Below are 26,944 nucleotides of genomic sequence, written 5' to 3' on the forward strand. Positions count from 1 at the left end.
GAAACCTTTTAAAAGACCTATATTTAGGAACGGAGCGAGTATTACTATTGTAGCTCCATTGTACCGTGAGATCATTGGTCTTGATTATTCTGGTTTGGATGCTAATGTTTAAAAATCTACAACAACAGGTCCAGCTACAAGGGACCGTGATGGACAATGTAAAGGGAGCTTATCAACGGCGGAAAGGGTTGTCATAAACGAACGACGGAGAAGAGCAGCGTATAAAAAGTAAAATAGAAGGAGAAGGGTACGAAGAACAAATCGACAAGTTGAGCACCCAAAGACGGACAACTTATCAGATGAAGATGCAAGAGGACACACAAACAAACGTAAATAGACGAGCCGTTTACAAGAAGAAGGAACAAATAAACATGCAAAGACGGGAAACAACTCTGGAACATCGAGATATCTTAACACGAGAGCATAAAGTGAAGATGAGTGCTCAGCGCACAAAACGGGAGAGAGCTATGCGGAACACCCCGTGTGCTGAATCCATTGTGGTGCCTCGTCCCGATTTAGCAACCTCGGCTTGGGCCTTCAAAACTTACTGTATTTTTCACATGTGTACCAAACATCTTATGTTCATATGCATTCAATAAATATTTAGTTGCTCCGTATTGGTGCATCCGCCTACAGTTGCAGTACGATGGATCCTGGGCAATAATCCGATAGTGTACAAATAGGTTGTGCTCCTACTGCCACGTCGACCCCCCCATACGTACACAACTTCGAAACTGATGGTAGTTATCCCATAAATGGTCAACTTTCATTTTGCAATCATTCCACAGTTATTTGTGTTGATCGAAAGTATTGCAGATGCCTACGTAAGTGGAACCATGGGATGGTGTTGTAGAGGGCAACCTCATCGAAATGAATGAGCTTACTTTAAGGGCCGACCAGCAAACTAGTTTTTTTTTTTGAATGTCAGCAGTATCACTGTTAAATTCATTGAACAGAAGAAGGATTGATCCAGTTTATAAGGAAAAACCGGACCCAAAAACCATACAAGAGTTGCCAACCGGCTTACAACGCACAACCACACGCACGACAACAAGGATAGGCCTTGCCTAAACCCTGTCAAAATGGCGAGAGATCAGGACACAGAGCCACAAGACCGCTTCACAACCGAAGCAAACAACTCAAAGCACAAACCAAACCCCAGGCAAGCACGTGCCAACGTACAGCCCACCCATGTCGCCGAAGAGAGTGGCGAGTGGACAGCAGGACCCGGCTGTGGCTAAGGAAAGTGTCGTCGAAGAGATGCCCCATCAGAGTACATTGCGACCTAGGGGCCCACGCTCTAAGTGGAGGCCAGATGAAGCATCAAACACTGTAGTGGGACTCCGTGAGCAACCCGAACAGTGCCTCCTAGAAGGTAACGACGCCGTAGCGCCGCCACTGCCGGAACCAGCTTGCTGGATCTGGGGTTTCCCCCGTTGCACGAGAGGAGGATGATAAGGGCCTAGACGACGCCTTCAAGAAGGTCACGGTGTCCGCATACGTCGCCGTCGCCCGCAACAACATCGGATTTCTCCAGCCCAACATCATCCCCACAGTCCACACACAGGCCACTGAGAGCCAGACCACACCACCGACGAGAGGCCAAACCATACCGCTGGCAGTGGTGACGACGGCCACCTCAAGCAACTCCCACAACAAACCGACGTGCTGCCAATCTAACATTCGCTTCCCCGCCTCGGACGGGCGGATGCAACGCCCATCAACGGCGCCATTCATCACCCGCCGGCCACTATACCCTCACGATATCCCCTGCCACAACACGCCGACCCTGCCGCAAATCCGAAGGATGCAACGCCACAAGACTGAGGCGCCATTCCTCTCCGGCACTCTCCACCACCAGCTCGCAACCTATGCTCCCTCGAGGCAGCACCACCATCACCTTCGCCGGGACCAGCAGAGCACTGTCAGACCAGGATTAGCGGGCCCGTTGAGCCAAGATCTGGCCCAAACGGGCCCAGATCCAGGGCGCCGTTGGCCTGGGGCTACCGCCCCACGCCTGCTCGCGCCACCCCGGCAGCCACGCGACGTGCGTCGTCCAACCTACTCGCGCCACCCCGGTAGCCGCGCGACATGCACCGCCTAGCCACCTGCGCACGCACCGGCCGCGCGCCCCGCCTCCAGCTTGCGCCGGCCGCCCCCCCTTCGTGCCCCCTTCGCGTCGTGCCCCGCCACCCGCTGAGCCGCCGGAAGCCCGACGGGAGAACCGGAGCCCAAAGCCCCACACGCCATCGCGCCGCGCCGCCCGGCGCCCGCGCCGCACCCAGGGCGGAGGAGCCACTCCGCGCCGACGCCGACCACCATGAGGACGCGAGGGCCCCGCCGCCGCCGACTCCTGTCAGGCTTTGCCCGACCGAGCCTCGGGGCAGCGGCGGGGGAGGCAGTAGAGGAAGGGGAGGGGGCTGGGCGGCGGATCTAGGATCCCCCCGGTCGCCGCGCGGGGGCGACCTGGGAGGGAGAGGAGGAGGGGGGTCGTACCAGCAAACTAGTGATCCGGTAACAATAGTAAATAATGGGGCTGACGAGCAGAAGCATGAGTCCAGAGCTCATCGTAGGATGAGAGAGCGAGCTTGCAATGGAAGTATGGCAGCGAAGAAGCGCAAGGAAAAAATTGGCAAGTGAAAATCATGTACACATTTACCACGTGGTGAGAAGAATGCTCTACTAGATCGTCGTAATACAAGCTTTGCGGCCAGGGCCGGTCCAAGCAAATGTTGGGCCCCGGGGCGAAGTCGAAAATAAATGAATTTTATACAAAACTTTTATATTTTTTTAAACATATTGTTTAATCAGACTAAAACCTAAACGAGTATGATGTTTTCTACTTAGTTGCCATAATTAGTCACACGGCATCATTGCTAAATATTATTTGTTGTTTTCTTTGTCCTACGATTGTAATATATATTAACAAAACAATTATACTAAATTTAAATTATTTATCCTAACAAAAATTATTTTCATGGTTTGCATAAATTATATATATAGGGAGGGGGGTGAGTGTGCGCGTCCATGTTTATTTTAATATCGTCAAATATCATGACAAAGCTTTCTAAAGCATATTGTTTAAAAAAAGTTAATAGTGGTTTCTAGTGTATTATTGGGTAAGTATATCTATAGAAATTTATAGAGTATAAATTGAGTAGTTGCCAACTGAATCTTGCAAATTAAGTTAATTAATAAACTGACACTATGTGCCTACTAGATAGTTGATTTTGAAGTAGCATTTTTATAAGAATCACCTATGCAAAGATAAAAATAACGTTAGTTCAATTTCTGTATACTGATTTTATTATTTCATATGCACTTATGTGATGTGTTTGGATTTATCTAGTGCAGATATCAGTCTTTCAAATCAAAAACTTCTGCATGAAATTGCACATATAAATCTACCTAAGATGGTGTTTATTACAAAGAGTCTAACTTAATTTAATATCACGAGTGATCTATTTATACCTTATACATGCTATTTGTTTGCAGTGTGGACTTTGCTCATCCAAATTGATAATTTTGTTTTTCCAACATATTTTATGATATTTCAACCTAATACTCCCTCCTTTTTGGTTTATAGGGCTTAAATCTGAAATCTCATCAATCAAGGTGAACTGTGAGTGGATGGCACTAGTTCTAACTAGCCAATGAAATATTTCTCACATATTCAATTTCCAAGACAATAAATGCAGCATCCTTCCTTTCATTGGACTTGCATGGTGCATGTAGAAAAAGATGCATGCATAGCCACTAATTTCCTTTCTCTTATCTCTATGAATTAAATAGGGTGTGAGACTCAAAACACTTTATCTCAATTAGACTCAAAATGAGCCTAGTATAATGGAAATCTAATTTTTTTGAGATGAGCCCTGTAAACCGGAAAGGAGGGAGTATGCAATATTATGGTTATTAGTAGTATAGTTTAATGTTTGGGGGTCCTCATCCTCTCGGGGCCCGGGGCTGTTGCCCTGTTTGCCCGGCCTATGGGCCGGCCCTGTTTGCGGCTAGGGTGAAGACCGCTACCGTGAAGTACATTGCTATGACAGGAACGAGCTCATCAGGACAAACTACCTCATCTAGCATGCCGTATTACATGATCAGAACTGAAGGTAACACTACCATTCTTACTATCTTCTTACGTCCCTTGAGACTGAACCCTCGTTTATTGATTTGGTATCTGAGCATACGACATGGACGCTTACCTTAGTAGTCTCATGAATGATAATGCCAACCCTGACAACCTCTTTGTTGACGAGTATTATCTTTTTATTGGTGAAGGTATGTACACCCGCTTGACCAAGATCCACACTTTTACCATTTAACATTCACATCTTGAGTATCATACTAATTAGAAACATTGCCTACAGGCTCAAACACGGATGACTTGGAACACGACAAAGTGGAGGACTCAAGTGACACTACCTATATCGACAATGATCTGTTCGACTATGTCTACTAAAACCTTCAAGATAGCACACACATCCGGAAGCACGCCGCGAACTGCGACCACGCCAAGGCCAATAAATTTGAGTCCGATACCGATGACTTTTGCTGTCACAATGGGCAAATCGAACTCAAGGAACCGGATCCCAACCCGAGCTAATGAGGCTTTGGCCCAGCACGGATGTGGACTCTAGACACTTTCGGGAGAACATACAATTCTTCAACGGCCACTTCGCGTTCACAATCACTGGCGTTGTCCTCGACGAAAACTACACAAACATGAAGTCTGGGGTGTACAGGTTCCGGGCGCATGGCACTGATGTCTACTATGTAAATTTATTCTTGTAGACGTTGTCGGGCCTCCAAGTGCAGAGTTTTATAGAACAACAACAAATTTCTCTCAAGTGGATGATCTAAGTTTTATCAATCCATGAGAGGTGTAGGATGAAGATGGTCTGCCTCAAGCAACCCTGCAATAAAATACAAGCAATCTCTTGTGTCCCCAACACACCCAATACAATGACAAATTGTATAGGTGCACTAGTTAGGCGAAGATATGATGATACAAGTGTAGTATGGATAGTAGAAATATATTTTTATAATCTAAATAAATAAAAACAGTGAGGTGACAAGTAGTAAAGAACGATCAAAATGGTATATTAATGCTTAGAAACAAGGCCTAGGGTTCATACTTTCACTAGTGCAATCTCTCAACAATGCTAATATAGCAGAATCATATGATCAACCCTGAGCGTGCAATAAAGAATCACTCCAAAGTTCCTATTAGTGGAGAACATAAGAAGAAGTTGTTGTAGGCAGCGAACCACCTCAAAGTTATTCTTTCCGATCAATCTTTTGAGCTATTCATATAAGTGTCACAAACAGCCCTAGAGTCCATACTAGAGCAACGCCTATGATGCATATCAATCAACCCTAATGTCACTTAGATACTCCAATATCACCTCAAGTATCTGTTGGTTAATTATTTGACATGCTTCAAACAATTTCAGATTCATTACATTCAATCCGACACAAAGAACTTCAAAGAGTACCCCCAAGATTTCTATCAGAGAAAGTAGGACATGAACGTGTATCAACCCCTATGCATAGATTACTCCAAAGTTACCTTGGAAATCTGCAAGTTGAGTACCAAAATATATATCAAGTGAATCAATAGAACACCTCATTGTCACCACGGGTATTAACATGCAAGACATACATCAAGTGATCTCAAATCCAATATTCAATCCAACATAACAAAATCTCAAAGGAAAAGATTCAATTCATCACATCAAGATAGCAAGGGGCAAACATCACATAATCCAACTATATTAACAAAGCCCGTGATACATCAAGATCGTGACATCTCAAGAACGCGAGAGAGTGTTGGATCGATAGAAGGGGTGTCTAGAGGGGGGGGGGTGAATAGACTACTTGCATAAATTAAAATCCTAGCCTTTTCCCAATTTTAATGATTGGCAGATTTTAACAATTCTAACAAGTCTAGTGCACCCTACACATGGTAGTCAAAAAATATGCTAGCGGAAAATAAAGACATTGCACATCTAAGTAAGGAGTAGAGTTTAGGAAGATCAAATGCAAAGATGAACACGACGTTTTTTGGTGTGTTGCCGATAGGTGGCGGTATAGTATGTCCATGTTAGTGGAGACTTCAATGCACGGAGGGTAACGACTGCGAGAGTCCATGGAGGGATCCACCCACAAAGGGTCCATGAAGAAGCGGCCTTGCTATTCCACCATGGCTTACGTCCACACATGACTAGCCTCAATCATAGTAGATCTTCACGAAGTAGACGATCTCCTTGCCCATACAAACTTCTTGGTTCAACTCCACAACACGAAGTAGGAGGATCCCAAGCGACACCTAACCAATCTATGAGGCACCACCCTCCAAAAGGTAATAGATGCGGTAGAACGATGAACTCCTTGCTTCTGTGCTTCAAAAGATAGTCTCCTCAACACTCAACCACTCTCTCATAGATTTGCCATGTCTACGAGAGATTGATTTTGTGGAAAGCAACTTGGGGAGGATAGAGATCAAGTTTCAAATGGTTGGATTGGAATCTCTTGATCTCAACACATGAGTAGGTGGCTCTCTCAGAAAAATTGATCTGGCAAGTGTGTGTGTGTGTTAATAGTGCTTCCTCTATGAATGAGAGAAGCTGGAGGGGTATATATAGGCATCCTCCAAAATCCAATCGTTGCAACATTATTGCCCGACCCGGTGACACCAAAATGAATCTCGGTGGTTCCGAGTTGTACTAAATGTGACAACTTGTGAATTCTCGGTGAGAACGATATTTGAATTTCGGTGGTACTGATATGATGACCTAGGGCAGTTTCCAAATCTCAATGAGATCGATTTCAACCTTGAAAAATCCGATTCTTGAAATCTGCACCGATATGAAACTTGGTGGTACCGAGAGATTAGGTTTGTCAAAGGATCTGTCACTGGGAAAATCGGCAGGACCGACTTGGTGGCACCAATTTTGCTGTTATGGCTTGGGACAGAGATATTTGTGAGAGAATGACTGACTATTTTTGGTGGCTATCTCTAAGCACTTAGGCAACCAATTCATCATAATACCTCACCCCCTTCTAATAGTATTGGCTTTCCTATGTACTTAAAAGTGATTTCTCACAAATGTAAAACATAGAGTCCTCTTGCTTTAAGCTTGAGCCAATCCTATTCCTTTCCTTGCATCAAGGGGTTTCTCCTCACAATCCTTTAGCCAATGCTTTGTGTGGACTATACCTGAAATACACTAGGTAAAAGTGTTAGTCCAAGAGACAGTGTATGATGTCATGAATTATCAAAACCACCAAGGGATAATATGTGCTTTCAATGTCCCCCCTTTGGGTAATTAACGACAACATACAATTAAAGATTCAAATAAAGATAGGCATTAGAATATGACAACATTGAGAGATACATGACTAATACAAGCTCCCCCTAAATGTGTGCAATCTCCTTTTTAAAGGAGAGTTGCTTTGGAGTGCATGTGCACACACATGGCTGAAGGACAAGACAAGTCATGCAAATCTTGGCTATATGCATCAAACATATGTGAGTGAAGAACTTCCGTATTCAAGCCTCACTCTTGCAAACAATATGTGCAAGAGACAAGAGATCATCCTGAACAAGGATATGATGCATATACTTACCTTGAGGTTCTTGAGCGTCTCAGCCGTATAAATACACTTGGAAAATCAAATGTTATATAACACGAGAGTATTCTATTGTAAAGATGCAAAGAGCTTCAAAAGTACCAAGATATGGAGAACATATGAAAAATCAGATTTGATGATAGATATGTCTCCAAGCATATTTAGAACTTTCTCCCTTCAAGATGAATATGTAAAATTTCTTCTCCCCTGAATTATAACATGTAGATATCGGGAGTAGGTAGGGTGAGACAAGTTCAATCCAAAGATGGCAGTAAAATAATTTATTTAAGTTTTATATCTCCCCCTTAATATTATTTCTTCCCCGACGAATGAAGATTGAAGCTTATTGGAAGCTTTGATATTTCGCCCCCTTTGGCATTAATTTACAAAAAAGGTAAGAGAGTAAGGGTTTATTGAGAGTAAGGGATCCTGGATTCTTATTCTGATAAAGGTTCTTTGAATTTTCTCCCCGTGTGAGTAGGTAAGGGTTCATTGAATGTTCTTCTCCTTAATAATATGGATAAGAGTTCCTAGAAATATACCCCCTGTTTGTCAAGGATCCTAGATGTTTCTCCCTCTTATACTGTGGGATCACTCAAGTAGTCTCCCCCTCTGAAGTATTTCTGTCCTTTGAAAATTATGGGAAACCAAGATCTTGCCCCCTATGGCATAAATGCAAATGATCAATAAGAGATCATGAGGTAACTCAGCTTGGGATCATTGAAAATATTTCTCCCCCTTTTGTCAAAAATCCAGAAATTCCAAAAGCTCATAGGCAGTAATAAATGCGGAGTCACCGATGCAAGCTGGTTCGATATAACCAAGAATGAAAAGAAGGCCTCTGTAAGAAATCGGTTGGACCGAGTTTGTCAGATCAGTGAGTCCGAGTTGCAAATAAATTTACTGCTAAACTCAAATATCAATAGAAAATATCCTAAGAGTAAAAAAATAAGAGAAAACATTTTTTTGTTTTAAAATATATACATACATATAGATGAGAGTTGAATGGTTCCAACAAAGCATGCAACAAAAATATGAACGATACAAGATTCTTCATCTAGATGTTGGGCGGCGAGTATGTCACCTATATTAGCGTATATTGACTTGAGGAGTCAAGCAAGATTGCTTGATCATAGGTCATACTCATAGTTAAGCGCAAAATGGGGTTACCATTTTTCTATTAAGCATCATAATGTCTTCATATCTCTTGAGTTGCTTTACCTCATGACTTGGTGCAAAGCTTTATCAAGGATATGAGTACATACCTTTGAATGATGTTGATGACATCATTGTTGAGGAAATTGTTAACTGGTAACTGCTCGGTTGGCTTGTGAGTAGGGGATTAATGGGCTAATCGGCAAGTTAATCGGTAAGTTAATCCATTAATCGGGCGATTTATCAGTTAATCGGCTACTCGGTGACCCTGCTAGTAGGGATTAATCAGCACGTTAACTGGTTAACTGGACGAATTTTTGAACAGGGGATGACATGGCATGTAGGTGAACTTGTGGTGGATGCTCAATGTTGATGAACGTCATCTCAAATTCGGAGCAGTCCTTGTCGTTTTGGTTCACTTTTCAACTACATTGGTTAGTCATGCAAGGAAGAACATAATATATATGCAATTAACATGAGTGATTGTATTCATCAAATAGTTGTCGAGGATATGATTTTGTTGTCTTCTTCCTTCATCTCTCAAGAAGAGGTTGTTGATACTTGGCTATGTCAAGATTGCTCTTGATATGAGTTGATGGAAATCGTGTGGAGTGTAGTTCTTCCAAGTACGTATAAAAAGGTTAGATGCATTACAAGGAAGTATAGTTTTTCAAGATATAAGATAGTATGAAATCAATGGTATCAAGGAATAGACAATCAAGCTCATGCCCTGATGTCTACTACACAACCTTCTTCTTGTAGACTCATGTTGGACCTCCAAGCGCAGAGTTTTTTAGGACGATAGCAAGTTTCCCTCAAGTGGATGACCTAAGGTTTATGAATCCATGGGAAGCGTAGGATGAAGATGTCACACCCTGTTTTCACCTTGCCTCTACTGTAATCTTTTCAAATTTAGATTTAATTAAAAACTTTTTAATCAAATGCTATGAGTGCCATGATTTTCATTGATTGTATGTATGCTTGAGTGTGTGGATATAAGAATATATTTTTATAACATAATATTTTCATAAAAATCCATTTTTCCATTTTGTTAATTCAAAACCTTGCTTTGTGGTTTGCACTACAAGTCCCTGATTTCAAGGGGGTGCCTTCACCCAAAGATTATGTTACGATTCTAGCACTATTATGACTCTCCAATATCATAAAATAATTATTTTATAAAATAGTTTCCTATTTTATTTGTATGTCCTTTTCTGAGACCAGAAATGATATTTCTGAGTGGAAAATTATTTTTCTACCTTAGAAAAATATGATAAAATTTGGAGATACTCAAAGGACATATATTTTTCATACATATGATTTTAAATCCCTATTTATGTTCAAAATATTTGAGAAAACCTTTGAAAACCTATTCAGTCTATTTTGACCTTTTGAAATATTTCCAAATAAAATATTCTCAATAAATTCCGAGAAAATTCTATCATGTTCCCCAAGCTACATTTGCTGATAATGCCAAGTTTGACCACATTTCAAGGTGGTTTTCTCACCAAATAATCCTAAAACCTTTCTTGTCCGAATTCAGGTTGAAGCAATTATAGATTGCAAAGTTTGTCCAAATGGACTACAACTTTGCACGAGTGCTCAATACCCCAAATGAGGAGACCCTGCCAAGAATTTGATTTGTGGGGGTTAATTTTCTCACATTTTCTCTTAATAAGGCAAAACTATCCATTTGGGGGTGTTTTCAAGTTTACATTGTCAAACTTGTCCAATGGGGCTCAAATTTGGTAGAGCATCCTAATCTTGCCTAAAACAAAATCCTGTTAACTTTCAACATCCTTGGTGAAGGTCGGCTGCCCCAAAAGCAGATCAAAGACCTTCACCCATATTGGTCAAACAACATCTAGCACTGTGTATACCCACACCCTTCACTCCAAACTCCTAGCACAGACTGCCAATACCACTCCTCAACTGCAGACGTGTGGCCCTTCCTTGGTTCAAAGTGAGTAAGCCAAAAAAACCAATTTAGCTTCTGGTTCAAACCTGGCAGAGCCTCTTTCAGCACCTCCATTTGACCAACACTAATCCTCTTAGTTCCTAGCAACCAAAGGGCATCTAACACACCCGACAGACACACCAAACAAGGCCAAAGCACGCCAGAGCACGCCAGCATGTCGTGGCATGCCAAAGCTGCGCTCTGGACGCGCTACAGAGCAGACCCGAGCCAAGGGAGGCCAGCCCCCGCCGGTTCTCACCTCCCCTCGATGTCTCCCCTCGCCCTCGACAAACACCCGACTCAGGGCGGCGTGAGGGCCCCTTCTCCTACCTCTCCATTGACTTAGGCGACGCGTGCCCCCGCACGCCCGATTCGGTTTAGAGGGTGCGACCCCGCAGCACGCCTGTACACCTGCCCCCGCTCCTCCCGTTGCATCCGCGGAAGTCCTAAACCACGTCCGCAAACTATGGTTTCGGCCCCGAGTCCTCTCTCCCTCTCCTGCAGCCGTGGCAAAAACCACCGGCGCTCCCCCGCCCGGTGCCCCATCGCCAGCCTATAAAGAGGCCTCTCCCGTCTTCTAGCACCACACACCTCTCCTTCCAAACTCCAATCGAGCCCCTAGCATCCCCACTTGAGCAAGGAGAGCCCCGGTGCTCGAGATCGACCGAGGAGCCGCTGTGTCGGAGCTCCGTCGATCTTGGGCTACATGCTCACTCTCAATCTCCTCTCACCTTCCCCGTGACCACAATGAGCTCAGGATCCTTCTCCACCACTCCCCAAAGCTTCTCCTCGCTCGGAACACCCCTCTCCACCACAACCCAAAGCTTCTCCGCCGCGGCCCCGCCGTCGCCGGTGACATAGGACCTCCCCGTCGGTATCTCAACCCCTACCAGGTAGGTAGAGACGCCATGAGTCCGTTTCTGAGCTCAGTTGGCCATGAGGACGTCGAAGCCGCCACCTGCGTGCCTCACCTCCTCTTTGTATAGAGGTGGAAGACAATCCCGACAGGAGGGACCCACCTGTCGGTGGCCAGTCTCTGCCCCTCTCTCCGCTTTGTGTCGCTGACCGCATGGGCCCGCCCATCAGGTTTAAACCTTATGGCGCGTGCGCCTGGGCTGGCTGGTTGGATGACTGGCTGGTTGGCCAGTTGGGCCAACCCAGCTGTTAGCCGAGTCAGGCCAGGGGCTTATTGGGGACCGTAGTAATTTCAAAAAAATTCCTACATCATGCAAGGATCTATCTATGGAGAAACCAACAACGAGCAAAGGGGTAGAGCATCTTCATCCCTTTGATAATCTCTAAGCGAAAGCATTGCTAGAATGCGGTTGATGGAGTCATACTCGCAGCGATTCAAATCACGGTGGATTACGATCTATGCACCGAACGTCAGTGCCTCAGCATTCAACACACGTGCAGCTTGGTGACGACTCCAACGCCTTGATCCAGCAAGGAGGGAGGAGGGGTTGAGGGAGAGCTCCGGCATCACGACGGCGTGGTGACGGTGGTGCTGCGTGGTAACTCAGACAGGGCTTCGCTAAGCACTACGGAGGATGAGGATGAGGAGGTGTAGGGCTGCGCCGAGAGAGTGGCAATTGTTGTCTCAAATCTGCCCAAAAGTCCTCAATATATATAGGAGGAGAGGGAGGAGGTGCCCATCCTTTAGGGTTTCCCAGCCTAAAGGGTGCGGAAGCCCTAGAGGCCAAGGAGGGCAGCAACCAAGGGTGGAGGGCCCTAGGGTGTGCCTTTGAGGCCCAAGGTGGCCTCCCACGCCTAGGGTTTCCCCTGTCTCCACCACTTGTGCACCTTGGGCTGGTTGTGGAGGCGCACCAACCCACATATGGGCTGGTTCCCACCCACTCTTAGCCCATGTAGCAACTTGGGGCTGGTGGCCCTTGCCGGTGGACCCTCAGAACCCTTCCGGTGGTCCCAATACATTACCGGTGTCGCCTGAAACAATTCCGGTGACCAAATCATCACTTCCTATATATAATTCTTTACCTCCGAACCATTCTGGAACTCCTCGTGACGTCCAAGATCTCAATTGGGACTCCGAACAACCTTCAGTAACCACGTACACTCTTTCCCTATAACTCTAGCGTCATCGAACCTTAAGTGTGTAGACCCTACGGGTTCGGGAAGCATGCAGACATGATCGAGACACCTCTACGGTCAATAACAAATAGCGGGGTCTGGATATCCATGTTGGTTCCCACAGGTTCCACGATGATCTCATCAGATGAAACACGATGCCAGGGATTCAATCAATCCCGTATGCAATTCCCTTTGTCTACCGATATGATACTTGACCGAGATTCGATCGTCAGTATTCCTATACCTTGTTCAATCTCGTTGCCGGCAAGTCTCTTTACTCGTTCGGTAACACACAATCACGTGGCTAATTCCTTAGTCACACTGAGCTCAATGTGATGATGAATTACCGAGTGGGCCCAGAGACACCTCTTCGTCAAAGCTTTGATGTACAAACCCAAATGCTTTGATCACCTCATCAAAGCGAATGTTCCAACTCCGAGATGCTTGCAGCAGCCCATAGATGGAGCGTTAGAGCTTGCATACCTTGTTAGCATTGCTAGGATCGACAAAACCTTCCGGCTATATCATATACAATTCTTAGTTAAGAAAGCCGTTCAGGAATGCCGTTTTGACGTCCATTTGCCAGATTCCATAATGATAAAATGCGGCAATTGCTAACATGATTCGGACCGACTTCGACATCGCTACGGGTGAGAAGGTCTCATCATAGTCAATCCCTTGAACTTGTCGATAACCCTTAGTGACAAGTCGAGCTTTATATATGGTCACATTACCATCTGCGTCAGTCTCCTTAAAAATCCATTTATTTTCTATGGCTCGCCGATCATCAGGCAAGTCCACCAAAGTCCATACTTTGTTCTCATACATGGATTCTATCTCGGATTTCATGGCCTCAAGCCTTTTGTTGGAATCCGGGCCCGCCATCGATTCTTCATAGTTTGGAGGTTCACTGTTGTCCAACAACATGATTACCATGAAAGGGTTGTCGTACCACTCTGGTGCGGAACATACCCTTGTCGACCTTCGAGGTTCAAAAACAACTTGATCCAAAGTTTCATGATCATCATCATTTACTTCATCTCTAGCCGGTGCAGGCTTCTCAGGAAATGTTTCTTCTGCTGCGCTACTCTCCGGTTCGAGAGGAGGTACAATTACCTCATCAAGTTCTATTTGCCTCCCACGTACTTGTTTTGAGAGAAACTCTTTCTCTAGAAAGGATCCGTTCTTGGATACAAAGATTTTGCCTTGGGATCTAAGATAGAAGGTGTACCCAATAGTTTCCTTAGGGTATCCTATGAAGACACATTTTTCAGCTTTGGGGTCGAGCTTCTCTGGTTGAAGTTTCTTCACATAAGCATCGGAGCCCCAAACTTTCAGAAACGACAGCTTAGGTTTTTTGCCAAACCATAATTTATACGGTGTAGTCTCAACGGATTTAGACGGTACCCTATTTAAAGTGAATGCGGCGGTTTCCAATGCATATCCCCAAAATGATAGCAGTAGATCGGTAAGAGACATCATAGAACACACCATATCCAATAGAGTGTGATTACGACGTTCATACACACTGTTACGCTGCGGTGTGCCAGGAGGCCTGAGTTGTGAAATAATTCCACATTTCCTTAGGTGTGTGCCAAACTCGTGACTCAAATATTCTCCTCCACGATCAGATCGTAGAAACTTTATTTTCTTGTCATGTTGATTCTCCACCTCACTCTGAAATTCCTTGAGCCTTTCGAAGGTTTCAGGCTTGTGCTTCATTAAGTAGACATACCCATATCTACTCAAATCATTACTGAGGGTGAGAACATAACGATAGCCAACGCGAGCTTCAACGCTCATTGGACCGCATACATCGTTATGTATTATTTCCACTAAATTGGTTGCTCGCTCCATTGTTCCGAAGAACGGAGTCTTGGTCATGTTGCCTATGCGGCACGGTTCGCATGTGTCAAATGATTCAAAATCAAGTGACTCCAAAAGTCCATCTGTATGGAGTTTCTTCATGCGCTTTACGCTGATATCACGAAGGCGGCAGTGCCACATGTATGTGGGACTATCATTATCAACCTTACATGTTCTGGTACTCGCACTATGAATATGTGTAACATCACGGTCGAGATTCATGAGGAATAAACCATTGACCAGCGGGGCATGACCATAAAACATACCACTCATATAAATAGAACAACCATTATTCTCAGATTTAAATGAGTAGCCATCTGGCATCAAACGAGATCCCGATACAATGTTCATGCTCCAAGATGGTACTAAATAACTATTATTAAGGTTTAAAACTAATCCCAAAGGTAGATGTAGAGGTAGCGTGCCCACGGCGATCACATCGACCTTGGAACCATTCCCGACGCACATCGTCACCTCGTCCTTAGCCAGCGTACGCTTGTTCCGCAGTTCCTGCTTAGAGTTGCAAATGTGAGCAACAACACCGGTATCAAATACCCAGGAGCTACTACGAGCGCTGGTAAGGTACACATCAATAACACGTATATCATATATACCTTTGATGTTGTCGGCCTTCTTGTCCGCTAAGTACTTGGGGCAATTCCGCTTCGAGTGTCTGGTTCCCTTGCAGTAATAGCACTCAGTCTCAGGCTTGGGTCCTTTCTTTGACTTCTTCCCAGCAATTGGCTTACTGGGCGCGGCAAATGCTTTGCCGTCTTTCTTGAAGCTTCTCTTACCCTTGCCCTTCTTGAAACTGGTGGTCTTATTGACCATCAACACTTGATGTTCTTTCTTGATTTATACCTCCGCAGATTTCAGCATTGAATACAACTCGGGAGTAGTCTTTTCCATCCCTTACATGTTGTAATTCATCACAAAGCCTTTATAGCTAGGTGGAAGCGACTGGAGGATTCTGTCAATGACCGCATCATCCGAAAGTTCAACTCCCAGCTGAGTCAAGCGGTTGTGCAACCCAGACATTCTGAGTATATGCTCACTGACAGAACTATTCTCCTCCATCTTACAGCTAAAGAACTTGTGAGAGACTTCATATCTCTATACCTGGGCATGAGCTTGAAAAACAAGTTTTAGCTCCTCGAACATCTCATATGCTCCGTGTTGCTCAAAATGCCTTTGGAGCCCCAGTTCTAAACTGTAAAGCGTGCCGCACTAAACGAGACAATAGTCATCACTCCACGATTGCGAGGCGTTCCTGACATCCTGGGTTGCCACGGGAACGGGAGGATCACCTAGCGGTGCATTAAGGACATATGCTTTCTTATAAGCCATGAGGATGAGCCTTAAGTTACGAGCCCAGTCCGCATAGTTGCTCCCATCGTCTTTGAGCTTGGTTTTCTCTAGGAACACGTTGAAGTTGAATGAGACATTTGCGTTGGCCATTGGACCTACCATACTTGTAAAGACAATTTTAGACTAAGTTCAAGATAATCAAGTTCATCTAATCAAATTACTAATGAACTCCCACTTAGATTGACATCCCTCTAGTCATCAAAGTGTTACATGATCCACGTCGACTAGCCCGTGTCCGAACATCACGTCATACGGACTAGTCATCAATGGTGAGCATCTCCATGCTGGTCGTATCAACCATATGACTCATGTTCGACCTTTCGGTCTATCATATTAGAGGCCATGTCTGCACATGCTAGGCTCGTCGACTCAACCTAAGTGTTTCGCGTGTGTAAACTGGCTTACACGTGTTGTATGCGAACGTTAGAATCTATCACACCCGATCATCACGTGGTGTTTCGAGACAACGATCCTTCACAATGATGCAAAATTAGGGGAATACATATCTCAAATTTTAATGAGAGATCATCTTGTTTTTGCTACCGTCGTTCTAAGCAATAAGATGAAAAAGATGATAAACATCACATGCAATCATATAGTGACATGATATGGACAATATCATCTTGCTCCTTTGATCTCCATCCTTGGGGCACCAGGGTCATCATCGTCACCGGCATGACACCATGATCTCCATCATCATGATCTCCATCATTGTGTCTCCGTGAAGTCGTCACGCCAACTATTACTTCTACTACTATAGCTAACCGTTAGTGATAAAATAAAGTAATCAACATGGCGTTGCATCTCATACAATAAATGAAGACAACTCCTATGGCTCCCGCCGGTTGTCACAATCATCGATATGCAAGTCGTGAATCCTATTACAAAAACATGATTAATCTCATACATCATATATGTAACATCACATCCTTTTGGCCATATCACATCACATAACATACCCTGCAAAAACAAGTTAGACGTCCTCTAATTGTTGTTGCAAGTTTTATGTGGCTGGTTAGGGCTTCTAGCAAGAACGCTTCTTACCTACATGACAGCCACAACATTGATATGCCAATGCTATTTAGCCTTCATAAGGACCCTCTTCATCGAATCTGATTCGACTAAAGTGGGCGAGACAGACACCCGCTAGCCACCTTATGCAACTAGTGCAGGTTGGTTGGTGGAACCAGTCTCACGTAAGAGTACGTGTAAAGTTGGTCCGGCTGCTTCATCCCACGATCCCGCCGAATCAAGATAAGACTAGTAACGGGAAGCAATTGACAAAATCAACACCCACAACTTTTGTGTTCTACTCATGCATAGAATCTACACATAGAACCTTGGCTCGGCTGCCACTTTTGGGGAACGTAGTAATTTAAAAAAAAATACTACATCATGCAAGGATCTATCTATGGAGAAACCAGCAACGAGCAAAGGAGTAGAGCATCTTCATACCTTTGAACATCGCTAAGCGGAAGCGTTGCTAGAACGCGGTTGATGGAGTCGTACTCGCACCGATTCAGACCGCGGTGGATTCCGATCTATGCACCGAACATCGGTGCCTCTGCGTTCAACACATGTGCAGCCCGGTGATGTCTCCAACGCCTTGATCCAGCAAGGATTGAGGAGAGGTTGAGGGAGAGCTCCGACAGCACGACGGCGTGGTGACAGTGGAGCTACGTGGTAACTCCGACAGGGCTTCGCTAAGCACTACGGAGGACGAGGAGGAGGAGGTGTAGGGATGCGCCGAGAGAGAGGCAATTGTTGTCTCAAATCTGCCCAAAAGTCCTCAATATATATAGGAGGAGAGGGAGGAGGTACCCACCCTTTAAGGTTTCCCACCCTAAATGGTGCGGCAGCCCTAGAGGCCAAGGAGGGTGGCGCCAAGGGTGGAGGACCCTAGGGTGGGCCTTTGAGGCCCAAGGTGGCCTCCCACGCCTAGGGTTTCCCCTCTCTCTACCCCTTGTGCACCTTGGGATGGTTGTGGAGGAGCACCAACCCACATATGGGTTGGTTCCCACCCACTCTTAGCCCATGTAGCAACTTGGGGCTGGTGGCCCTTGCCGGTGGACCCCCGGAACCTTTTCGGTGGTCCCGATACATTACCGGTGTCGCCCAAAACAATTCCGGTGACCAAATCCTCACTTCATATATATAATTCTTTACCTCCGGACCATTCTGGAACTCCTCATGACATCCGGGATCTCATTGAGGACTCCGAACAACCTTTGGTAACCACTTACATTATTTCCCTATAAACCTTGCTTCATCGAATCATAAGTGTGTAGACCGTACGGGTTCGGGAAGCATGCAGACATGATCGAGACACCTCTCTGATCAATAACCAATAGAGGGGTATGGATATCCATGTTGGTTCCCACATGTTCCACGATGATCTCATTGGATGAACCACGATGTCGGGGATTCAATCAATCCCATATGCAATTCCCTTTGTCTACCGGTATGATACTTGCCCGAGATTCGATCGTCGGTATTCCTATACCTTGTTAAATATCGTTGCCGGCAAGTCTCTTTACTCGTTCCGTAACACATCATCCCGTGGCTAACACCTTAGTCACACTGAGCTCAATATGATGATGAATTACTGAGTGGGCCTAGAGATACCTCTCCATCACACGGAGTGACAATTCTCAGTCTCGATTCATACAACCCAACAGTCACTTTCGGAGATACCTGTAGTGCACCTATATAATCACCTAGTTACGTTGTGACGTTTGATACACCGAAAGCACTCCTACGGTATCCGGGAGTTGCACAATCTCATGGTCTAAGGAAATGATACTTGACATTTAGAAAAGCTTTAGCAGACGAGCAACACGGTCTAGTGCTATGCTTAGGATTGGGTCTTGTCCATCACATCATTCCCGAATGATGTGATCCCGTTATCAATGACATCCAATGTCCATGATCAGGAAACCATGATCATCTATTGATCAACGAGCTAGCCAACTAGAGGCTCACTAGGGACACATTATGATCTATATATTCACACACGTTATACGGTTTTCGGTTAATACAATTATAGCATGAATAATAGACAATTATCATGAACTAGGAAATATAATAATAACCACTTTATTATTGCCTCTAGGGCATATTTCGAACAGGGCTGAGCCCTTTTCTTTTTCTTTGAAACCTGTTTTTAAATTATTTCTACATGATAAAATACTTATTTAAATTTATATATTTTCCACCATAACTCTTCTAAAAATATGTAGAATTTATTAGTGTTGTTGTACAAATTTTTACAAAGGCTTTTATGCACGGCTTTAATTAAATACCTAGTTTGTGTATTTTTAGCTCCTGTTAATAAGACTTTAAAAATTCCTTTTTACTTCAAAAAAGAAAGAATTTTTTTTAAAACTAAAGATTGAATTTCTCAAAATAGGTTAACATTTTTAAAATGAGTTTGTGCTCTGTTTTTGAGTGTGCTTCTTCTTCTTATTATTATTACGACGATAGATCACGTGTTTGACGAAGGACTTGGACCCGAAGACCTGGAAGACCCCGGATACCTAGCTGATCAAGGCAAGCAGCCCTTTGACCATGTTTGAGAAAATATTTTATGCATGTCATGTCGATTATTTTATTCCGATGCATATAGTTACGATTAATCGGTACACCCCGACATGATGTTACCGATGGCTCCTCCGGAGCACTTGCATTGAGCATGACCTTACCATCTATGAGGGTCACGCTGATAAAAGTTGACAAGTAGTAGTAGTGCTACGCATAGGATGAGCATATGCATGATGATGGTAACACATGGATGAAATCAAAGGTTTTACGAAAACCCCGTCGGGTGCCACTAATGCCCGAGGATGATGGTGTTGAGCTGGGTGACCACTTCAGGAAGAAGTGGTGTGCCAGGAAATGTTTTGTGTGAGTGGTTTCAGAAATGGGATTATATTTATGATGTGTCGACCGTCCCAACCTTACATGTGCGACCACGATACCCCTTTATGGGACGGGGCTTTGTTGATTACTTTGGTCGATGCTAGCAAAGAGACGCATTACTAGTGGCGAGAGTGATATGGTCACTCTCGTGATGGGGTCGTACCAGGTAGGTCGATTATGTCATGTTGACGTGTTCCGAGCACATCGTGTGTCCCTGCATGGATGATACAGCCCAGAGTTCGTGCTCGTAAGACGTACATCATGTGGGTTGGGTACTAATCGAGTGGACTCTTTATCTAGTGTTGTCAGGGGAAATATAATGATCGGGTACTTACCTGGGGTATGTTATATACCGCGAGTCGTGGATGACACGAAAGTTTCCCGGATCTCATGGGTACAACATACAACCTCTACAGAGTATAAAATTATTCGAATAGCCGTGTCCACGGTCAAGGACAGTTGGGTAATCCTGCTTGAACTACGTCCACTCGTTTCCTCATAAACCAAGTGTGTGTGTGTATTAAAGTGTTATCTGAGTAAGATGATACGACAAGTTTGGAGGCTTGGCATATAGGGTGAACCTGTGGTGTTCTGCCCTCCGCAGATATGAGGATATTTGTGACCCGTAATCATGATTACCATCTAGCTTATGATGCATATCCATACAAGTAATTGGCGATACTCATTTTCAATTAAAACTTGATTTGCGCAAAGGCTGCATATTACTTTATTACTGTACCAACTGCATTATCCATATCATCGGCTATTTGTGAGTACATTCAATGTACTCATTGGCTTGCCACTAGTTATTTTATTGAACAAACATGGAGGAACCAGAGCATGGAGAAGAATTCGTCGTCGGAGACGGACACGCGAACTAGGACGCTTCCCAGTCAGAATGCCTGTTGGCTAAGGCTAATGGCATGGGTTCCCGTTTACTACCAAGAATTCCGCTAGTAGTTGTGTTGGTGTGATTGGCCTTCTTAGCCCTATCTATGTAAGACTTGACCGTGATTGTCCTTTATTGTATCAGACGTTAAATTCGGATGTAAGACTCTTGTTATTCAGTATCTGTGTGTTCAGTGAGCATTGATCTTTGGGATCACTGTACACGTGCATTCGGCGATCTCAACGCATAAGTCAGGGTCCCCACAGAGCTGGTATCAGAGCCATCCCGACTGTAGGAAGCCTTAGGTAGCATGGAAGATAGCCGAGGCGAATGACACTCTAATCCCTTACACTTGAGATTTTCTACACCATACTACCTTTCATACACCCCACAAATTTCCAACCTCTCCTAAAGACCTTGTAGATGGCCGTCGTACCTGAGACGGTTCTGGAAATCGGCTTTCCTCTACTCTTGGGAGACATCTTGGAGAAGTGTCAAGTACGCCGCACGCCCATTTTTATCTACCACGAGCACAAGGTCAATGTCGACGCAAAGGAATATCACGTGGACGTGATTGTGAAGGCAAACGACTCCCCGACTAGTTGTTAGTGGAGACTCTCGTATTGTTAGTGGAGACAGCAACCAGAGAGGCGCTTGTGCATCTCCACGATATCCTTCCCGAGATGGCCAACGAGCCGACTACTCGTCAGCTGCCTTTTCTTAAGGACGGACTTTACGGGAGATAGAAACTCAACCCATCTCCGGAGTAAGCAACGCCACTCAGGTTTCAGACCTACTTCAGCCTCTGTGCTGAAACTCTAGCTCACCTTCTGATAAAGGAGTTCGTGACGCTCTGCAAAGAACTTCATCAAGTCAAGGACCTACTCGGGCTAAAGAAGATGAATACACGCAAGGTTAAGAAAGAAGGAGCACCCGGAGGGCAATCTGCCATCGCCTTCCGAGGAGGAATACCACCACTTAAGGCCACTCCTATACACAGTCATTGCGTGACTGCCGAGGAATACAGTGAACTTCTCACCGCTTCATCGATGAAACTTCTTTGTGCTGGACCTCTTCCTTACCCCCATCCCTAAAGAAAGAAGATAGCTGCACAGATGAAGATGAAGAGGAAGACCTTGAAGAACCTGTGTACGAGACCGAGATATCCGTCCGAAAGTGCGTTATATCGACTAGAGGCGGGGGGGGGGGGGTGAATAGGCGATTTTCAGAATTTCATCGTTGAGCAAATTCCTTTTGAGAAAATTCCTCACTTTTGAATATCATGCAACGGAAATAGCGCAGGATTAGAGGTGCAAATATTACAACAACAATTTACTTGATGAAGATTGTGAGAGTTGGTTTGCACAGTATGCACAGACAAAATAAGCTGGTGAAGATTAACTGGTACGAAGAATTTGAGGTTGAGGAAATTCGATGAAAGTCTTCAGCAAATTCTTCAAACAGTGACAATGAAAGTCTTCAACATACAATATTGAGGAATTGAAAGAGTTGAAGAAATAGAACCCGTATCACGATGAAGAAAGTTGTTGATGACCCAGTTTCAACTGCTATGATAGTCGTACGTCTAGTTTGGAGCGGCTTGGTATTGAAACCGAAGGACACACAGTCCCTACCGTATTCTCCTTGAGCTAAGGACACACAGTCCTCACCCAACACTCGTGGTAAGTCTTCAGGGCAGACTTCCAAACCCTCACAAGCTCGGTCACCCGACGATCCACAATTGACTGCCGGATGCTCTCGACCATGACGCCTAACCGTCTGGAGGATGCACAATCCTCAAAGGTAAAAGGCTTCAGTTCCACAAAGGAACAAATTCTTCAGTGATGCTCAATCACTTGGTTTTTGGTTTGTGGTTCTATGTTTGGGGTATTTTGTCACTTGATGATTTACTCTCTAAGGCTTTGAGGAATTTGGGTTGCACTAAATGACAAGTTCAGTTTCTCACGGAGGAGCCAATCAGCTAGTGGTTGTGGGGGGGGGGGGGGTGGTGGTTATTTATAGCCTGGGAGCATCCCGGCATGATTTGACATAAATTCCCTTAAATAATATGACCGTTGGTGTAGATAATATCAGTGAGGTGGCGCGTATCGCGACAACGGTCGGAACTCTCAACTGTGAGAGTCCTCATGTCTCTCATATTCCTCACTTGAAGCTTTTATAGGTTTAGGCTTGGGTTGAACATCATGAGGAAATTCATTCCGTAGTATTACCTCGACCCCCTTTAACAATACGGTGTTCCTATGAGTCAGGAGTAAAGAAAATGAAACAGAAAGAATAAATCTTCACGCTTCGAAGTCTTTGGACTGATTTTCTTCACGACACACCGAATTCCTCATCTTTCAATATCTTCATGAGGAATATCAATTTCATCGCAATTTTTTCGCGATCAAAGTCTTCAGCATAAGACAAATTTCTTCAGCCGAAGACATACATTTTTAGGGGTCGATATTCATCATATAACTCAAACTCCTCAGCGAATTATAGAGCTTGTGTACACTTATAAACACATTAGTTACTTAACCTATAAGTCTTCAAACCACCAAAATCACTAAGGGCACTAGATGCACTTACAATCTCCCCCTTTTTGGTGGTTCATGACAATTAGGTTAAGTTTTCAACGGGTATAAAAATATGAAGTGTAACTACTAAGTTTGAGGAATTTGAAATCAAGATACTGAGAGACTCCCCGTGAAGATGTGCATATTTTGAGGAAGTTGCTTTACACAGCACATGCACATTGATGATTTATATCATGAAGATCTCCCCCTGTATCTTGTAAATCATGCATACATTTGACATATAAAATGAGGAATTTGAGAATGCATGATGAGAAATGGCATCTGACGAATTTCAGCATGCCTGCATTAATATATTTTGAGGAATAAGCATGCGAAGAAAAACGTTCAAAAGAGTGAGAGTACCATCGGGCTTAAGTTACAACTCATTACATAAAACACTTCAGAAGAACCAAGAGTTTGTAACTTAATAAAGTTAGTAAGCCCCAAAATAGATCCCGTTTGAAGACTAACTCAGACTTCTCCCCCTTTGTCATCTAGTGACGAAAAGGGAAAAACTGAGGACTAACGCCCCATGAAGACTTTCACTTCTTGGCTGATGAAGAGGCATGATGATTCTTGGTGACAGACTTCTTCCTTGGACCAGTTGCAGTGTCTTATGGTTCTTCATGTGACTCTGCTGTGCGGAATGAAGAAAAAGAACCATCCTCAAGGTCAGGAACTGGAATTGGCTTGTATTTCTTCTTGGGAGGCCACGATCAGGTGAAGTCCTGAGTAAACTCCAATTCCTCAAGTTCCTCTTGAGTCTTCAGATGAGCCAAGGTGTCCCACGTATGATCAAACACCTCATGAAGATAATAGTGAATTTCCTCACTGCATTTTGAGTCTCGTTGAGGGTTTTCACAATGGCACTGAATTGACGTTTGACCCATTTGTGATTGCGATCGACCTTCTGATGCAGACTGATGAGTAGCTCTCTGTTATTCATCACTCTTGGGGCAGTTGGGCTTGGTGGATCCTGGGTAGCAGTGTCATCATATGAAGAATATGACTCAGCTTGACAAAACTGGCCATCAAGAGGCCGATTTCCTTCATCGATCACAGATTTGCCTTTGCCTTCAACAGGCTCAAATGTTTTCTTGATGACTGATATGTCTCCAACGTATCTATAATTTTTGATGGTTTCATGCTATTATCTTGTCAAACTTTGGATGTTTTGTATGCCTTTTATATCTTTTTTGGGACTAAGTTATTAACTCAGTGCCAAGTGCCAATTCCTTTTTTTCCGTGTTTTTGACCCTTTTCAGAGGATGATTTGAAACGGAGTTGAAATAGAATAAAATCCCCGAAAAGATTTTTTTCCGAAATAGAAGAAGATCGAGAGACTTGAGAACCAACGCAGGGGGTCCCCAGGGACCCCACAAGCCCCCTAGCCCCAGCGAGGGGGAGGCCGGGCCTCCCTGGCTTGTGGCCCCCCTGGACCTCCTCTTCCCTAGGTTTTGCGCCTATATATTCCCTAAACTCCCAGAAAAATCAGGAGATCATCAAAAGTACTTTTCCGCAAGATCCCATCCGGGGCATGTTCTGGTGCCCTGCCGTAGGGGGATTCGGATACAGAGGGATTCTTCATCAACACCATGACCTCTCCGATGATGCGTGAGTAGTTCACCATAGACCTACGGGTCCATAGCTAGTAGCTAGATGGCTTCTTCTCTTACTTGGATCTTCAATACAAAGTTCTCCATGATCTTCATGGAGATCTATCCGATGTAATCTTCCTTTGCGGTGTGTTTGTCGAGATCCGATGAATTGTGGATTTATGATCAGATTATCTATGAATCTTATTTGAGTTTCTTCTGATCTCTATTACGCATGATTTCATATCCTTGTAATTCTCTTCGAGGTGAGGGGTTTGTTTGGCCAACTAGATCTATGATTCTTGCAATGGGAGAAATGCTTGGTTTTGGGTTCATACGATGCGGTGACCTCACCCAGTGACAGAAGGGGTAGCGAGGCACGCATCATGTTGTTGCCATTAAGGGTAAAAAGATGGGGTTTTGATCATTGGTTTGAGATTATCCCTCTACATCATGTCATCTTACTTAAGGCGTTACTCTGTTCGTCATGAACTCAATACACTAGATGCATGCTGGATAGCGGTTGATGTGTGGAGTAGTAGTAGTAGATGCAGAAAGTATCGGTCTACTTGTTCGGACATGATGCCTATATGTATGATCATTGCCTTAGATATCGTCATGACTTTGCACGGTTCTATCAATTGCTCGACAGTAATTTGTTCATCCACCGTAATACTTGCTATTTTGAGAGAAGCCTCTAGTGAACACTATGGCCCCCATGTCTACTCCACACCATATTTTCAGCCTTACACTTTTACTTTGTTTCACTTTCCACCTTCAGATCTCACTTTGCAATCAATCTTGAAGGGATTGGCAACCCCTTTATAGCGTTGGGTGCAAGCTCTTTTGTGTTTGCGAGGTACTCTAGACTTGATGAGATTCTCCTACTTGATTGATACCTTGGTTCTCAAACTGAGGGAAATACTTACTGCTCCTGTGCTGCATTTCCCTTTCCTCTTCAAGGGAAAAAACCAACGCAAGCTCAAGGGGTGACAGAAATGATTCTGTCGCCGTAGCAGAAGGATTTCTGGCGCCGTTGCCGGGGAGGATCAAGTCAAGAACTCATCCAAGTAAGTGTCGCAAACTGATCTCTTGCATTTACTTTTTTGCCTCTCGTTTTCCTCTCCCCCACTTCTGAAAAACAAAAAATTACAAAAATATTTGCCTTTTTCGTTTGCCTTTCCTTTGCTTGTGTGCTATGTGCCTTAAATATGCTTGCATCTTCGCTTGCTAAAGATCTATTGATATGGATCCTCATCCACTTGCTAATCTATTTAAGAGATCCAATTGCTAGTGAGTTCAGTGCACTTGACTTTCTCTATGGAGTTTTGCTTGAGATGCGTGAATCTGAAAATCGTGATGAAGAAATTTATGAAGTGATTCACAAGGACTCCTTGAATGAAAAGCATGATTGCAACGATTTCATTATAAATTCTATTAATGAAAATCATGCTAAAAATATGAAAACCCTAAGCTTGGGGATGCTAGTTTTTCTATGTCCACTACTTGTTGCAATGCTATTTGCAATAATATTGAAAGTGGGTTTGGAGAAGTCATGACTTTAGTTGATGATAATCCCACTATTTTTGAAGAGCGTCAACTTTGCATGCATGTGGATCATGAAAAGAATATCCTTTGTGATAGCTATTTTTTTGAATTTGAATATGATCCCACATGTAATTGCTTTGAGAGAGGAAAATATTGTGGTAGAAACTTTCATGTTACCAAATTACCTCTCGTTATGTTGAGATTGCTATTGTCTCTTTCTTCTTCCTTGCATTTGGTAACTATTGGTTGTCTTGACAACTTGTTCTCCTATAAAATGCCTATGAATAGAAAGTATGTTAGACTTAGATGTGATTTTCACATGCTTTATGATGCTCGCGTT

This window comes from Hordeum vulgare, chromosome 1H, assembly GCF_904849725.1.
Source record: "Hordeum vulgare subsp. vulgare chromosome 1H, MorexV3_pseudomolecules_assembly, whole genome shotgun sequence".
Taxonomy (NCBI): domain Eukaryota; kingdom Viridiplantae; phylum Streptophyta; class Magnoliopsida; order Poales; family Poaceae; genus Hordeum; species Hordeum vulgare.